General features: G+C 44.2%; 2 protein-coding genes across 5 annotated transcripts in view; one reads left to right on the top strand and one right to left on the bottom strand.

Moving 5' to 3' along the window:
• Positions 1–13,906, bottom strand: part of LOC308486268 (uncharacterized protein) — a 157,083-nt gene that overhangs the window by 83,740 nt on the left and 59,437 nt on the right. The gene's annotated exons all lie outside the window — the stretch shown is intronic.
• LOC308486216 (uncharacterized protein) overlaps positions 1–13,906 on the top strand; it is an 86,745-nt gene that overhangs the window by 46,489 nt on the left and 26,350 nt on the right. The window contains exon 1 of one of the 4 annotated variants that reach the window (XM_081022741.1): positions 850–982. The exons of 2 other annotated variants lie outside the window; for them this stretch is intronic. The gene's annotated coding sequence lies outside the window, so the exon portion shown is untranslated. Of the gene's footprint in view, positions 1–849; positions 983–2,677; positions 2,704–13,906 lie in introns of those variants that run through there. One more of the 4 variants, XM_081022742.1, reaches the window with a different exon arrangement.

Raw genomic sequence — 13,906 nt, 5'->3', positions numbered from 1 at the left:
ATGATGTAATCTGTGTAACCCAACCTTTCCTTAATGTATTCATGATGTAACTGGGATGTATTTTGCACTGTATTCTGGGACATGGAGGGAGTTTCAAAAGTTCATGTCACCCCTTTCTTGCTGTTCAATCTCGCCTTGAACCTGTTGCGCAATAAACTTGGATCTTCTGCAGTTTGCTCCTGTGCCCGGCTGAGTTCATTTTCTTCCGCAGGGACCCGCGGACTTACCTAGTCCGACGAGCTGGGTGGCAGAGTAACCCCGCACCCAGATTTTAGCCGTAACAGTATTTACATATCCCTTAGCTGCAGGGTTTTCCTCCGCATCTCCTCTGAATGCATCAGGATTCAATCTGCCATCCCGATGGATTTCTGCCTGTGGCATGTGCTGCCCTTGATCGCCTCCTGCCTCCTAAGGGATTATGGAGTCAGGGGGAGCCCTGGATCCCCCTCTTCCAGAGGAGTCATTAGTCGTGGGGACCAAGGACATCCGTCAAACCGTTGAATTTTGGCGATTATCGGACATTTCTACAGTTTTCTATATTGGATACTCGGAGGACAAAGTACGATTCATGGTATCCGCTTCTTGCTACAATTGTATAGGCTGCTTCTCTGAACCTCTCTGCTGTTGTGCATGGAAGGTGCCTGTGTCAACAGTTTTGGGGGAGTCGTAGAACTGCCCTTCCCCGGTCTGGTCTGAAGAGCGGCAATACCTAAAGCACGGGCACACGGCGCATGGCGTGAGATGGGCGAGGGAAGGATTTTGCAATGTAAACTCTTCCGGGAATAAGGGGGGATGAGCCCCCCTCCCAATCTGCCTGCTTCTCCCGGAAGTGGCTCTTTTACGGTGGATTGCCTCTCAGCGCCGTAGTTCTAGGGGCGCGCCCTTTCGGAAAGGGGAGGAGGAGCGGCAGGGGACCCCCCCCACACAACAAAACATCGATGTTGCAGGAAAGGAAATGAGAATCGGGAGCGAGGACAAAGAGGTGAAGGGGTCGCGGGGGGAGAGGGGAGAGAAGGACCCAGAGAGGGACCCCGCGCCAGCTCCCCAAAGCGCCTTCCGTGGGCCCCACCGGCAGGGCCTGGATCCCTTCACGCGTGCTGCGAAGGGGGCTTTCCTTGGCAGGGGTGGACATGGGGCGCCCACCCACGGGGTCCCACGAGGACTCCCTGGCCCCGTTTCCCCTGCGCAGGCATCCCTGGGGCCCTGTGCTCTCTGCGCCGAGAGAGGCAGACCATGAAAGGGTTAACAGGCGCGAGAGACGCCTAGATAGAGACCCACGTCCCTCCCCATCTCATCTTGCGGGGCCCCTCTGGATGGAGAGATGGGTCGCGCATGGCGAGGGGTGAGCCGCGCCAAGGGGGCATCTGGCGCAGGGGAGACTCCGGGAGAGAGGGAGGGGGCCACGGGTGGGGGGAGCCGGGGGGAGGAGGGAGGGCAGCATCCCCGGGGCAAGGAAGCACAGCATTGGCAGGGGGAGGGGGAGGAGGAGACCAGTCTGTAGGGAGACGTCTCCATTGTGCGCCCACGGGGAATCTCCGGAGGGGCCGCCTTGGCTTCTCCCTCCCACCCAGGAATCGACCCCCCCTTCAAGGCAACCAGAGAGGGATCCCTGGAAAGTGGGGTGGGGGTCCTGTCCCCACCACCCCTTCCTTCCTGCAAGCTCCATCCTCTTCCCACCCCGTAGACTCCTGCCCTGCCCAGACACAGCGAATCTGCCCAGTCCAACCATTGTTCACCCTGGAGAGGAGAGGAAAGAGGAAGGGGGGAGGCCTTCTCAGAAGCGGCTCTTTGTTTCCGCAATCCCACCCGGGAAGCAGCCAGAAACCTTTTCCTCTCTCTCAGGCTTCCATCTTTATTGTCTTTTCCACTGCCTCGTTGATTGAGGATGAGAATAATGTACACCTGTCATCAGAAACAGGGGTGCAGAGTCCATGGAATGGCTCTCAGGCTTGATATAGAAGTCAAAAGCATTTCTGTTCCTCTTATTCTTTGTAGGCAATGTCAGAGTGACTGACAAGCTGAGATACAATCCTTCAGCATCCAATGACAGCAACTGCATGAATTTTCCCAGTCAAAAGACCCATTTTCATGATAGACAGTGCCTGTGGCTGGAGGCTCAAGACCCAGGGTATACAGGCCCAAGACTGCCAGTATTAGCACAGGTGAGGTGTGTGACCCTCCCCTCAATTTACAGACTGTGTGTGAATGAGAGTTTGTGGGTGGGATTCTAGTTTACGACAACCTTTTTTTAAAATCATTTTTTCAACACAAACATCAACCACAAAAAACACATAAAAACCACAATAACACTAATAACGCACTTTAGCAATTCAGATTTGAGTACTGATATACGTATAACTGCACCTTTTAAACAATATTTCTGGACCTCTCCTCCCCCTACTTCACACTACTTTCTGCCTTATCTCTTAAGTAATCCTTCCAGATTTCCTCATATTTATCCATTCTTATGGACGCGGGTGGCACTGTGGGTTAAACCACAGAGCCTAGGACTTTCATTTCTTCTAGGGACACATTTCTGGGGTCCCCCCAGCCTGGCTCCACTCTGCCAGGGTAGCTGCATTTTGTTTCGCTGCAGGTGAGCCTGCCCCGTGCAACGTGGGGCTCTTAAAGGAACTTGGGGGGGGGGGAGCGGAGGGCCTGCAGCTTCCTCGCACTTGCCAAAGACTGACAGTATTAGCACAGGTGAGCTGTGCAACCTTCCCAAACTGTATGTGAATGAAAGTTTGTGGATGGGATTATACTTTACACTGGGAGCCAGTGTGGTGTAGTGGTTAAGAGCCATAGACTCGTAATCTGGGGAACAGGTTCGCTTCCCTGCTCCTCCACATGCAGTTGCTGGGTGACCTTGGGTCAGTCACACTTCTTTGAAGTCTCTCAGCCCCACTAACCTCACAGAGTGTTTGTTGTGGGGGAGGAAGGGAAAGGAGAATGTTAGCTGCTTTGAGACTCCTTAGGGTAGTGATAAAGCGGGATATCAAATCCAAACTCCTCCTCCTCCTCCTCTTCTTCTTCTTCTTCTTTACGGCAACCCTGTGATTTTCTCCAACCATAACATTTCGTGACCTGATATTGCAGTACAAATTCCAAAATAACTACAAAATATACAAGATAATAAGAATGATTGCAGTATTTATACCCCGCCCATCTGGTTGGGTTTCCCCAGCCACTCTGGGCAGCTTAAAGTACATAAAAAAGACAGTAAAACATCAAACATTAAAAACATCCTAATATAGCTGTCTTCTAAATGTCCGAGAGTTGCCCATTTCCTTGCCCTCTGAAGGGAGGGCATTCCATAGGGCAGGAGGCCCTCTGCCTGGTTCCCTGGAACTTCATTTCTGTCCATTAAACTTTAATTAGTTCAATGTTAAGTAAACGTCCAGTGCGCTTCCAATGCCCTAAGTCTTATCTCAGCAGAGAATTTCGTGCAGCGGCTGAAGAAGGCAGGAGAGTCAGTACCTTTCAATGAAGAATCCTGGAGCAAGCACTTTGCCAAGTGAATTTTTATTGTTTTCCTTACATATTCTTTTTCAACAAATTGTAGTAGCACCATACATTCCCTTTGACTCTGCCGAGTCGCGACCCCCCTCCCTCCCCACAACTGGTATATTTATCCTCTTTCCATCATGCACATCATTCTCATATTAGTACTATTATACATTGGAGGTATTATGTCAATCCTGCTAGTGTTTTGACCTCTTTACAATTCTTCTTCAAATATTCAATAAATTTACTCCAGTTATTTTGGTATCTTTGATCTCCCTGGTCCCGGATCCTCCCTGATAGTTTGGCAAGTTCTGCATATTCTGTCAACTTTGCCTGCCACTCCTGAATAGTTGGTATATCTTGTACTTTCCATCTTTGGGCCAGAAGGGTCCTCGCGGCAGCTGTAGCATACATGAACAAATTTTGATCTTCTATTTTAATTTCTGTTCCTATTAAGCCTATTAGACACGCTTCCGGTCTTTTGGGGAAAGTATATCTAAATATTTTTTTGAGTTCATTATAAATTGATTCCCAAATTTTTTTTACCTTATCGCAGGTCCACCACATATGGAAATAGTCCCCATCTGCCTTTTTACATTTCCAACATTTTCTTTCTTTTTTCCTATACATTTTAGCTAATTTTACTGGCGTCAAATGCCATCTATACATCATTTTTAGCAAGTTTTCCTTTAAAGCCATGCATCCTGTAAATCTCAAACCCTCCTTCCATAATCTTTTCCACGCATCCAATTCAATGTTATGCCCAATATCAATTGCCCATTTTATCATTGATTCCTTTACTTCTTCGTCTTTTGTGTACCATTCTAGCAATAAACCATACATTCTTGATAAAATTTTATCTTTACAATCTATTAACTCGATTTGGAATTTTGATTTTTTATCTTCGAACCCATTTCTCTTTTTATCTTCCTTTAATAAGTCACTAATCTGGTGGTATTGCAGCCACCCTGTTAACATCTTTTCAATTTGGTCATATGGTTTGAGCTTTATCCCTTGATCTGTTTTCCTAGTAATATCCTCGTATGTTACTCTTTCCTCTTCCATGTTTACTTTTTTGTTGTCAACACCTCAATTGGTGATATCCACCACGGTGTCTTTCTTTCCAGGTGGTTTTTATTCCGATCCCATACTTCATATAAAGATTTCCAAACACATGTTTTAGAAAACCTTTATGTACCTTTACTTTGTTGTACCATAGGTATGAATGCCAACCGTATCTATTGTTGTGGCCCTCTAGATCTAATAGGTCAGTGTTTTCTAAAGTCAGCCAATCTTTTAACCATACCAAGCACGAAGCTTCATAATATAAAGTCAGGTCTGGTAAATCAAAACCTCCTCTCTCTTTCTTATCTACTAATATCTTCATTTTTATCCTTGGCCTTTTCCCCTGCCAGACAAATTTCGCTAATTTTTTTGCCAATCCTTAAATTGTCTTATCCCTTTTACCACTGGTATTGCTTGAAATAAAAATAACAGTCTAGGTAGTATATTCATTTTTATCACAGAGATTCTGCCTAATAATGACAATTTTAGTCTGCTCCATATATCCATATCTTTCTTAATTTCTTTCCATACCACCTCATAGTTGTCCTTGTACAGGTTTATATTTTTTGTTGTCATCCAAATTCCTAAATATTTTATTTTTTTAGCTATCGCGATTCCTGAGTCTACTTGTAATTCTTCCATCTCTTCTTTCTTCAGATTTTTTGCTAGCATTTTCGTCTTGTTTTTGTTGAGTTTAAACCCTGATACCTTCCCAAACTCTTCCATTCTTTTTATTGCCTCTTTCACACTTTGTCTTGGTTCTTCCAACGTTAAGACTCCCGTATTTTTCGCTCTATAACACGCACCTGACCATAACACGCACATCGTTTTTAGAGGAGGAAAACAAGGGGAAAAAATTCTGAATGAAACAGTGGGTGTATCATTTTTGTGCCTCATGCTGTGGCCACAGACATGTGATCTGATGGTGAGTTTGGGGTAGCCCAAAGCAAAAATCCTGAGAATCCCTGTGGATCTGTGCTTTGTAACCACGTTTTTGCACCATTGTGGCCCCAGGCAACAGTGGATGCGTGATTTTTTTGGTGCAGGCTGTAGCCATGGACATGCTATGTGATCTGATGGTGAATTTGGGGTGACCCAATGCAAAGATCCTGAGGATCCATGTGGATCCATGCTTTGTAAAGACGTTTTTGCACCATTGCAGCCCCAGGCAACAGTGGGTGCATGATTTTTTTGGTGCAGGCTGTAGCCATGGACATGTAATGTGATCTGATGGTGAATTTGGGGTGACCCAATGCAAAGATCCTGAGGATCCATGTGGATCCATGCTTTGTAACCACGTTTTAAGTGGGGAGAGAAGGAAAAACACAGAAGAGACAAGGAGCACAAGAGGGGTGTGTGGAGAAGCAGCTGGCTAAGAATGCAGGAGAGGGGTTTAACGGGAGGGAGGAAAGGAAGGCAAAAGTTCCCCCCCCCCACACACACCCAAGCCAGTCCCCCCTCTCTCCCCCCCACCTGAATGTTTTCCGGCTGCCTAAAATGTCCCTAAAACGCTTCCCTGGACCCAGCAGCACCGGAGCACGGAGAGGAATTAGAAGGAAGGACACGATTCTTTCCTTTCCCCTCTGCTTGCCTGGAGGGGAGGGGATTTGCCTGCTCTTTGTTCCGTTTGAGCAAACAGGAACCGAAACAGAACAGGGTGGGCAGTAAGACCCTGAGGCAGAATGCAGGAAAGCAACAGCTTCCTCTCTCACGGAGCTCCCTTCTCCCTGACGCGTGTGATTGGATTTTTGCTGGCTCGAGGGCTTCAGGGACCACACATTCGCACAATAACACGCACAGACATTTCCCCTTATTTTTTAGGAGAAAAAATCTGCGTGTTATAGAGAGAAAAGTACGGTAGGTCATCTGTGAAGGCTCTTAACTTAAATTCTTTTCGTCCCACCTTAATGCCTTTGACTTCTGATGATTCTCTTAGCTTCTTGTTCAAGACCTCTAGGACTGTAATAAATAGCAAGGGAGACAAAGGACATCCCTGCCTAGTACCTTTAGTTATCTCAAAGTTGTCTGATATGTTGTTATTAATTATTAACTTTGCTTTTTGGTCCGAATAAATCGTGTCAATACCTCTCAAAAAAATTTCACCAGTTCCTAGTACTTTTAAGTTTTCTTTCATGAAATACCAAGAAACATTATCAAATGCTTTTTCCGCGTCTATAAACATTAGTACTGCCTGTTTCTCATTTCTGACTTCAAGGTATTCAATTATGTTTATCAGGTTTCTTACATTGTCCCTTAATTGCCTCCCCGGCAGAAAGCCTGTTTGGTCCTTGTGTATCACCTTATTTAACACCATTTTTAGTCTATTCGCTAGTATATCCGCAAACAGCTTATAGTCGTTATTCAATAACGAAATTGGTCTGAAATTTTTTACATCTAATATATCCACCTCTTTCTTCAGGATCAGTGTAATATAGGCTTCTTTCCAGGTGTTTGGCATCTTTCCTTCTCTTAAGACTTTATTCATTACTTCACTTAGAACAGGTGTCAGGTATTGCGATAATGTTTTATAATACTTTGCTGAGATACCGTCCGGTCCTGGGGTCTTCCCTATTTTCATTCTTTTTATTGCCTTCATGACCTCTTGTTCTGTTATCTCCTGGTTAAGCACTTTTTTTTCTTCTTCTGAGATTTGATGCAATTTATGGTCATGGATATACTTTTCTATTCTCTTATTGTCTTCTTTATCTTTCCTACAAAGATCTCTATAGAATCTCTGAAATGCTTTTCTAATTTCTTTCGGGTCCTCAATCATTTTATCCCCATATTTTATTTTACAAATTGTGTTCTGTTTTTGTCTTGCTTTTATTTGCCACGCCAAGAATCTCCCAACTTTGTTGGCTGACTCAATTTTTTTTTGTCTCATGGCTTTTATTTTCCATTCGATTTCCTGTCCCACCACCATGGAGAACTGAGACTGCAACATTTTTATATTTCCTTTTATTATTTCATCTTTAGGTTTTGTTATAAGCTGTTTTTCGTTCCCCATGAGCTGGGACAGGATCTCTTCTTTCTTCTTCTCTCTCCCTCTTTTCTGGAAGCTGTTTTTTTGAATTAGGAAACCCCTTATCACCGCTTTGCTCGCGTCCCAGACTGTTTCAATTGGTGTTTCTTTGTTTAGATTCCATTTAAAATAGTCTGTTATTGTCTCTTTTGCAGTTTCCACTACTCTCTGGTCATTAAATAAGCTCTCATTCATTCTCCATCTATGTGTAGAAGGGTCCTTCCCTTTTAATTCCATATATAGAGGATTATGATCTGACAGGGTTCTTGGAAGGATTTCAATTCTAGTTACTCTCGGTGTTAGAATCTTAGAAACCCAGATCTGATCTATTCTGCTGAAGCTTTGGTTTGGTTCAGAGTGGAATGAAAATTGTCTTACTGTTGGATTCCTTAATCTCCAGATGTCAATTAGTCCCAATATATTGGCCATATCAAAGAAGGCCTTCGGCAGTTTACCTTCATATGTATTTCGCCTCTTTGTTAATCTGTCTAAATCCGGTACCACCACTCCATTAAAGTCTCCCAGTAGTATCAATTTCTGATCTAAATACTCTAACATTATTTCATCCAACTTTGTATAAAATTCAGCTTTCTTATCATTTGGTGCATAGATCCCCACAATCAGCCATTTCCCCCCTTGAAACCCAATTTGTACAATCAATATTCTTCCCTCATCCTCCTTAAAAATTAATTTTGGATCATGCTTCTCTTTTACATATATTACCACACCTCTCTTTTTGTTCGAATCTAATGCGATAAACTCTTGGCCCAGTTTTTTATTACTTAAAATTCTTTTATGTTTTTTTGCTACATGTGGAGCAAGCACTTTGGAACTCAGGGAAAAACTTTATTCACAAAAGAAAAACCCTGGCGATAAAGCACACATGCTTTTATCTCCGGCATAAAGAAAACTTTAAACTTGACTCATATCAGCAAACACGCCCATGGCCACAAACTGAGTCTGCGAGTCAGGTCAAAGGGGGAAGAAGAGACAGAAACACGGGTGAACTGACTCTTTATACAAACTAACTCACATTCCTGGATGCTTAATGACTTCCAGCTGCTCAGTGATTAGAGCGACTTGTTACCTCTTAACCCTTTAGTACCAAGACCCTCGGAGGAGGACCTCCCTATCCAGACTGAGCGATAGGGGTGGAGACGCTCCTTCAGGTCTACAGGGCCGAGGCTGTTTATGGCTTAAGGTTGCAGATCTTGTTCCTCCATAACGATCTCCAGAGCAAGTTCCACGTATAATTAGCAGAGTAGCAAAAAATGCTCAGAGGCAGCAAAAAAAAATTCAGCTGAGAAATCTATTACAGTGGTACCTCTGGTTGCAAACGGGATCCATTCCGGAGGCCCGTTTGCAACATGAGCATAACGCAACCCACGTCTGTGCATGTGCAGGTCGCGATTCACTGCTTCTGCGAATGCACGTGATGTCATTTTGCATGTCTGCGCATGCATGAGCGGCAAAACCCGGAAGTAACTGGGTTGCCACGGGACACAAGACAGAAACGCACAACCTGAAGCAAACGTAACATGAGGTATGACTGTACTGAAGACAAATAAGCATAACAGGATCCAAAAAAATAGCAAAAATGTAACTTACAGTAAAACCCTGACTTAGCATACCAAAACAGCACTCAAGTAAGAAACAGACAAGCAGAGTAGAGTAATAGCTGAATATGAAGTGGGAGAAGGTGCATTTCAATACTGTAATTTATATATAATTCAATGTCTGAGAAACCCTGGGACTAGATAAAAAGCCTCCAGGTGGACGTGCCCCATCTGCCCTTCACTTTCCTCTTCAGCACGGGCAGAATCTGCCTTCTGGACTGTGGGATTGACTGTTGTTCTCATCCTCTCATCCACCAGGGCTGCCTTCACCTGCAGCAGAATTCCCCAACCCACCAAGGATTTGAGACCCATCAGGTATCCTCACCTGGTTTTGCCAGCTGGTCGAAGCCGTTCCTGGGATTGCAGCCCCTGTTGCATACTGACAGCTTCTGGAAGCCACAGGTGAGAGTTGACTGCAGGGTGGGGACCAATAGTGGATAAATTACCCTATAAGGTGCATGATGTATTTTCCACCAAAGGAACTACTAATACCCCATGACATCTAGATGCAGGTAGGTAGCTGTGTTGGTCTGACACAGTTGAAATAAAAAATAAAAAAATAGTCCAGTAGCACCTTAGAGACCAACTAAGATTGTTCTAGGTATAAGCTTTCATGTGCATGCACACTTCTTCAGATACTCTGAAACAGATGTCACCAGACCCTTGTATATCATGGCAGGGTGGGGTGGGGTTTTTCTCAGATGGGTACACCTACTACCATCTCATACTACCCTTCACTATATGAAGAAGTGTGCATGCACACAAAAGCTTATACCTAGAACATACTTAGTTGGTCCCTAAGATGCTTCTGGACTATTTTTTTTACTTTTTTATTTCAGCTGTGTCAGACCAACACGGCTACCTACCATTAAATACAGTTATCTCCTTGCCTTGAATATCCTGCTTTTCAGTGCCAGATTAGGATAGTCCTCTGTCAGAAGACAGGCACAAGATCAGACAGCACATCATTATTATAAGGAGCAATGGGGGTGGGTGTTTCTGTCTGGGATTCCCATGCACCACCTGCTTTCCTTCTGCTTCTCCTGCTCTCTCCATGCAGTGTAAGGCATGTAGATGGAGGTCCATCTCCAAGCTTCCCTGAGCATCCATTCAGCTGACCCCAAGCACCAATCCTTGTTACTTGTTCTCTGACTGACCCAGACCACAGTCCCCGGAAAAGACATAGACCTGGGTCTCACATAATGGTCCAAATGGACCATTGGGACTCTGCAGGTGATTCATAAAGATCTAGAGGTGGATGGAGGATTATGATGCAGAGGATGGGGAATGTCCAAAGGGACGATGAACCAGAGAAAGCGAAGTACGTTTCATGGACAGAGAGCAGATGCCTTTTCTGTGAGTAAACAATTGATTTGGAAAGGCTGTATTCCAATATCATGCTGCTTCATTAACGATGATTGAGGATTATGAAAGTTTGCTGGTGCATTACTATCATTTGGTGACATTGCATCTTTATTTCCTCAAAACTGGGAACATGGGTTGGAGGCTGGACAAGGTAGGAGATGTTGAAATAAATGAAGGTGCTAATGGTGGTTGATGTGTTCTCTTTCCATTTGTTCTCTGCCTTGAAACTCAAACAGGATTTCCTTTCCTCCCACTCTGAAGAAGGAGATGGAGAGGACAGTCAGAACTCCAGGAGATGGGACACCTTTCGTTTCATTAGGAAGAGAAATTAAAATGTGTGAAATGTGGAATATGCTTCATTAAATGAGCACACATAATTCACATCAATGACCTCTGACAGGGGAGAAACCATTGAAAGGTACAGAGTGTGGAAATAGTTTCACTGATAGTGGAAAACTTAGAATACATCAGTGGACTAACAAGGGCAAGAAAGGATTCAAATGCAAGGAGTGTGGGAAGAACTTCAGTTATAGTGGACACTTAAGTTCACATCAACGGACTCACACAGGGGAGAAACCATACAAATGTATGCAGTGTGGAAAGAGCTTTAGCCAGAGTGGACAACTCAATATACATCAACAGACTCACACGGATGAAAAACCATATAAATGTATGGAGTGTGGAAGGAGCTTCAGTCGGAGTGGAAACCTTAAATTACACAAACAGACTCACACAGGGGAGAGACCATTTAGATGTATGGAGTGTGGAAAGAGCTTCAGTCAAAGTGGACACCTTAAAAGACACCAACAGACTCACACGGGTGAAAAACCATATGAATGTATGGAGTGTGGAAAAAGCTTCCATTTCAATGGAGACCTTAGAAGACATCAACGGACTCACACAGGGGAGAAACCATATAAATGTATGGAGTGTGGAAAGAGCTTCAGTGAGAGTGGAAACCTCAATATACATCAACAGACTCACACAGGGGAGAAACCATATAAATGTATGGAGTGTGGAAAGAGCTTTTGTGATAATGCACACCTTAGAAGGCATCAATAGACTCACACAGGGGAGAAACCATTTAAATGTATGGAGTGTGGAAAGAGCTTTCATTATATTGGAAACCTTAGAACACATCAACGGACTCACACAGGGGAGAAACCATTTGAATGTATTGAGTGTGGAAAGAGCTTTAGTGATAATGGAACACTTAGAAAACATCAACGGATTCACACAGGGGAGAAACCGTTTAAATGCATTGAGTGTGGAAAGAGCTTCGGTTTCAATGCAGACCTTAGAAGACATCAGCGTACTCACACAGACGAAAAACCATTTAAATGCATGGAGTGCGGAAATAGCTTTCGTGATAATACAACCCTTAGATCACATCAACGTATTCACACAGATGAGAAACCATTTAAATGCATAGAGTGCGGAAAAAGCTTCAGTCATAGTGGAAATCTTAGAAAACATCAGCAGACCCACATGGGAGAAATCATTTAAACTTTTGGCCTCTGGAAGGAGCTTCAGTCAGAGTGGAACCCTTGATTTACATTAACAAACTCACACAAGAGACACACCATATAAATGTCAGGAAGTTAGACAGAGGTTGAAGTCCAGTACTAGTGGAAGTTCTAAATCAACAGACTCATGCACAGGATGAACTTTTAGAGTTGAAACCCTACAAACCATCAACAGAAATGAGGAGAAGCAGTTTAAATGGAAAGATTACAGAAAGTGATTTAATTATAGTGGAATGTTTAAAAAACATCTAGGAACTCTCACAGGAATGTTTAAGAAACATCTAGGGACTCTCACAAGGGAGAACCTATTTAGATGTATGGAGTGTGGGACATGTTCCTCTCAGAGTCCACTCTTCCTCACAGCAATGAACTCAGAAGAAATCCGTATTCCTGCTTCAGGGCCAGCTGAGTCTGTTTCTCTTGTCCTTATCTCTTAGCTAGGTATCTCCTGTCTAATCTGCTCTGTATTGCTGTCACTCCCTGCTTCTGAGACCACTGCAAAAGAGGGGGGAGAATCCTCCCCTTCAGCTCTCAGGAAAGCTCATCTGCCTGAGAATGGATTCCCCCATACTCAGCTTCAGACCATTCCCTGATGCATCGCGAGAACCCTTGAAAAACAACTGATATGGCTCACCATTGGAAGCTAAGCCCTATAAAAGGTTGACTACGAAAGATACGTGGGGGCTCTGCTATGGGTGCCTTGGAAGATGGCCGACAATACCATCTCTCCAGCTCACACAAGGTAATTAAGGGGCTGATATGGGAGTAAATCAGCCTCCCATTTTTCTTCCTGGTGTAAGGGAAGATGCAGCCTCGTCCGCAGTTGCCCATAAATCACCCCCGAGTTCGAAAGAAGGAGAGGGTGAGGGCACTGGACGGAAAGCCCTCGAGCGAGCTTGGATCTCCCGGACACTGTCTCCGAGCGCAGCCCAAGTTGCATTTCTTCAGATAAAAAATTGGAAATAAGAATTATTGCACATGCTTCGAGTGAAGAAGAGGGTACTTTAGCTGCTAATTAAACCTGCCACTGAGAAGTTAAGATTGGGGGGCCGCTAGGGGCGCCTTGGAAGATGGTGGATATTAACATCTATCCAGCTCGCACAAGGTAATTAGAGGCTGATTATGGGGAATAAATCAGTCTCCCTTCATCTCTCCAGGGGGGAGAGATGCAGTTTTCACCCGCTGTTGCCACAAATCACCCCCGAGTTCAGAAGAAGGAGGGGGTGAGGCACTGGGTGCACAACCCTCGGTGGGCCTTGGAACTCCTCTGAAGCTGCTTCCAGGTGCAAAACTACTTGCGTTACTTAAAAAGAAAAAAATTGGTGAAAGATAATGCACATGCTTCAAGAGAGGCAGGAGGTTCTTATCTGCTAACAATTTTACCACTGAAATGAAGAAGACTGAGACGGAAGATTACATCAAAGTACTACAGACATGGTATGTGGAATGGAATGCAACGGAACTGAAAGGGGGGGGATGACTTTTTATCTTTTTTTGCTCTATGTGATTAAATAATAACCCTCCCTCTTAGAAGATCCGTCACAGCAACTAATTGGCAAATGGGACTAAAAATGAACTGTGTGGGAATAATATGAACTTAAAGGTTTTACTCTGTAAAAGATTTGGAAAGAAGAAGAAGGGCTCTCTTTGTGACGCAGTAAGAATGGAGATTTGATACGAGACCTGTGTTGCAGGAGGTTTGGTCTTGGGGAGGGCGAGCCAAAGATTTATTATTTTCAATGAGATTGTGAACTGGAAGGGGCAGCCCTCCTGGAAAAAGACTAATTTACGATGCAACAGGTCGGGAA

This window comes from Podarcis pityusensis (genome assembly GCF_964106645.2).
Source record: "Podarcis pityusensis genome assembly, chromosome: 10".
Classification (NCBI taxonomy): domain Eukaryota; kingdom Metazoa; phylum Chordata; class Lepidosauria; order Squamata; family Lacertidae; genus Podarcis; species Podarcis pityusensis.
Note: the sequence above shows the minus strand (reverse complement) of the source record. Positions and strands in the feature narration are given on the sequence as shown.